The sequence below is a fragment of the Tympanuchus pallidicinctus genome, unplaced genomic scaffold, assembly GCF_026119805.1.
Source record: "Tympanuchus pallidicinctus isolate F22 unplaced genomic scaffold, pur_lepc_1.0 scaffold3, whole genome shotgun sequence".
Classification (NCBI taxonomy): Eukaryota; Metazoa; Chordata; class Aves; order Galliformes; family Phasianidae; genus Tympanuchus; species Tympanuchus pallidicinctus.
In genome coordinates this window covers 102,117,098-102,121,113 of record NW_026294747.1, presented here as the reverse complement: position 1 = coordinate 102,121,113, position 4,016 = coordinate 102,117,098, and the positions used below count along the sequence as shown (strand labels likewise).

Here is a 4,016-nt window from a genome sequence, read left to right as displayed (position 1 = left end):
CAGTTACAACTGAACAAACAGCAGAACATGTTCCCGCAGGAAAAATAATCTGTGGGGGGTTAAGTTTCTCTGAAGGAGTGAAGGAGAAATTTGTAAAGGTATGACTTGGAAGAGAAATAAAGGATGTGTGTTCCTGCACCAAAAATCAACTACATAATAGATTAAACTGGGAATTTATTGCCACAATTTTAGGGAAAGTATGTTCAATATTTGGTTATTAAAATGCCTCTGAATAACAAGAAGAAGTTTATCAAGGAAAAGCACAAAGGGAGAATAAGATGTAGCTAGGAAAAAACATGGTATTGAAGGTATTTCAGCTAGGAATTGTTGCTAGAAAGGGTTTTGTGGTGTTATACAAAACAGATAAAAAGCACTGGTTTCAGTCTGACATTGGATAATTTTGCTTCCTTTTCCCGATTGGTCATGGTGCTGGTATGTGATGTACAGTGCCACTATTTCTTCTGGATTGTAAATGGCTCTGAGCAAAATTAATGTCTTATTTCATCCAATAAATAGATGATCATAGAATGGTTTGGGTTCAGAGGGATCTTAAAGACCATCTGTATGGGAACTGTTGAGTCACAGCCTGAACTTCTGATTGCTCACCTGAGGCGAGCACTGAGTCAGCCATGGAGCACAGGTGAAGGCAATTCAGCTGTGTGATGGAAGGGGTGGAGCCTGGCTGCACCTCTCCTAGACCCATTTAAGGGCTGACTGCCACAGGGGAAGGGTCTCTTGCTGGAGTTCCTTCCTCTGGGGAGTCTTTCCTGGGAACTTTGATCTTCAGATATAGGTGAGCGTTCCTTTCCTATTCCTTTTCCAATATTTTTTTTCTAGCTGTAACACCATCTATTTCCAAACCTCATGCCATAGTTGTCTAAAGTTCCATCCAACTTAGCCTTAAGCATCTCTAGGGATGGGGCACCTGCATGTTCTTTGGACAACCTGTTTCAGTGTCTCAGCACCCTCTGAGTAAAGAATTTATTTTTTGTTTCTTATCTGAGCTTACACTTTGCTAGGTTAAAGCCCTTACCCCTCGTTCTTTTGCTACATTCCCAGATAAAGAGTCTTCCAGCTTTACTGTAGGCCCTTCGAAGTATGGGAAGGCTGCATTGAGGCCACTTGGGAGCCTTCTCTTCTACAAGCAGAACGTAGCTCTCTTGCCTGTCTCCATTGGAGAGGTTCTCCAGCACTTTGATCATCCTCATGGCCTTCTCTGGACCCACTACGACAGCTCCGTGTCCTTCTTATGCTGGGGGCCCTGAGCTGAACGTACTACTGCAGGTGGGGTCTCACAAGGTAGGGAGATTAGGAGAGTTTCCATTAGAGTTAGTGCAGGCACATCTTGAGCATCTGTGTTTCCCGCAAAACTGTGCGGAAATAGACCTTTCTGTGGTTGTTCTGAGCACTGATAACAGTAATTGTTAACTTTCTCTTCTAGATGTCATCTGGAAGATGTTCTCTGGCATCCAAGGATGTGGTTCATTTCTAACATGAAGCAGGTGAGGAAACTTGGATCATTTCTTCAGGGACTTTGTTGCACTAAAGTGGAAGACGTTCCTCTTGCTTAAGCCAGTTTAACTTCACTGAAATGCTGGATCAACCTGCACGTAGGGATCTGGTCTATAGGACACACTATCTTATTCTTTTATTCTTTCTAGGTTTCACTAAGAAATGGAATACAAAACAACTTAGAGAGGATTCAGCAAAATATAATTGCTCTTAAAGCAAGCAAATTAATGTTTCTTTGAGTGTCTTTGTCAATTCTGCTTTTTACTGTTAGAAAGCTAGATTACCTTTGGATTCCATATACCTTGTCATCTTTTTTTCTTTTGAACAGAATGTGAAATAAGCCTACAAGCAATACAAGAAATGCGCTACTTTAGAAAATAATGTGAATACCTGAGATCCATTCAAACCAGTCCAGGTGTGAGTGTGGAATGCAGGTAGGACAATTTCAATGTTGGGTAAATTGTTTTGGGACTACTGAAGTTCTGAGAAGAACATTCCTGTTGGCTTCTGCCACTGCTAGTGCTGGGTGGGGTTTCTCAGTATGCAAGCACTTCCTTTGCAGTCTAAAATTAAGGTGCTGAAATCAAAATTCTGTTTACAGTATAATGCAGTGGTAACTGCTGAGAATTACTGAATCCAGTGTGCATTTTTAAAGTGACATCCTAAATTTCCTGGGTATGTTTCTCATTTGTAGCATGCATCGGTTGGCTGGTACCTGCAGCGTTTTCCATTTTCTGCTGACATTTTCACTGTAAAATAACTATCCAAATATAATGCTTTTGAATTCCTACCGTAACGGATGTCTCTGAGTTAATGCTTCTAAAAAAAATTATTTGGCCTTCTACTAACCCACCACAAAAATTGTATTTAAATGGATTGGATATCATTTACATATAATCATGAATGCCTCTTTCCTAGCAGGCAGAGATGAGTGTGTAATCTCTTTTCAGCAGCTTTAGAGGTAATAGGGACACCTTACAACTAATTGCAACAGTTCTAACAAATATGATCTTTCTAACCAAGCCTAGACTGTGCAAAAGCCAGCACTAAACTTACACCATTGAGGAAAACTGTAATAAAAAAAGGCATAAATTCCTTTTAATTGTGTGCTTGTGTGTAAGTGATTAAGCAAAGCTGTATGGATTTTTTTTCTGTGCTCTGTTGGAGGAGCGGATTAGATAATGATCCCAAAGCATGAAATCCTTGCATTTTTGACAGCTGTGTAGCAGTGTGCCTCACCATACTCTTTAAATATATACAGCGAATTGTGAGGTGACACTGCCAGCATTCAACGTGCAGAAGCAGCATGTGGGGGAAAGAAACTCAGCTTGTACCTTTCTATACTCTTTGCAGCACATCTATTTTTAACACCTGACAGAGGACTTTGCCCCTGCACTCTTCAGAGCATGAGCCTGTCAGCGTTGCTCATCACTTCTGTTTTTCCCTGACTGGAATAACTTGTAGGGGGAATTTGAGAAGTAAGCAGACAGCAGACGTGACATGTGCACCATCAGGGGCTGATAGCAAGCAGCAATAAGCCATACTCTGAAGCAGGATTGGTTTTATTTCCTCCTCCCTCTGCTTGCCCTGGTTTTTTTTTTTTGTTTGTTTGTTTTTTAAGGCTCTCAGTATTGCCTTAGGGGGTGTTGGAGGAAATGAAGTGAGGAGCAGCTGCAGCACACCGTGGGCAACAGGCCCATGCCAAGCTGAGGGCCTGGTCCAAGGGCTGGTGCAACCTCTGGAAAAGGAGCACATGGATGTGAAGCGTGGAAGTGGTTCATTGCTTTCCTGTTCCTGCTTGGTGCTGGTGCAGAGGGTGTTGAAACTCATGGCAGACACAGAGTCTGAATACACTGCGTGGTGTGGGCTGGAAGTGTGCAGTGCAGGAAGTTTGTCCAGGCCAAGCTGTCAAATGGTGGTCAGTGCTAAGGTTGGTGAGAGGACGTGGTTCTTCCAGCTGCCAGAAATCAAATAGGGTCTTTAAAATGTCTTTAATAGGATGAAGAGGAATGAACAAATGGCAGCTAACCAGAAATAGTGCATTTTATCATATTCCAGGTTGTCTGAGCCATGCTTGCAATTAACACTCCTGTGGCTTAGCAGCTTGTTGCTCCTCTTGCTCCCCCAGATTCCTCAGCATGTCCATTTCTGGTCACAGTGTGCTCCCTGGGCATGCCAGCTCTGACATTTCCCTTTTCTGCTCCCAGCTGGCTTCTTACCAGACCTGCTGTGTGCATACACATGCTGGGGCAGCGACAGCAGTGGTGCTGCTGCTTTGACATGGCTAATGCCAGTCTAGAAATCAAAAATGTGCCTGATTGTCTGCAGGGCTAAAGAAGTATTTGTTAACCAGTACAGTCCTGCTTCACTGCAAAGCCACGTCCATTGCTAACAGACTGAAAAACTGCCCTACTTGGGGAATTCTATTCGGAGCCTGCTGCTCTTGCTTTCTTACTTATTTTGTAGAATCATAGAATGAATGGTTTGGGTTGGAAGAGACCTTT

At 42.7% G+C, this 4,016-nt stretch overlaps 1 long non-coding RNA gene across 1 annotated transcript; it reads left to right on the top strand.

The window, feature by feature from the left end:
- Positions 1-1,439: 1,439 nt before the first annotated feature.
- LOC128086099 (uncharacterized) lies at positions 1,440-4,016 on the top strand. Its single transcript, XR_008209236.1, has 3 exons — positions 1,440-1,502; positions 1,841-1,946; positions 3,134-4,016. It is a non-coding gene; the product is annotated as an uncharacterized LOC128086099 (long non-coding RNA).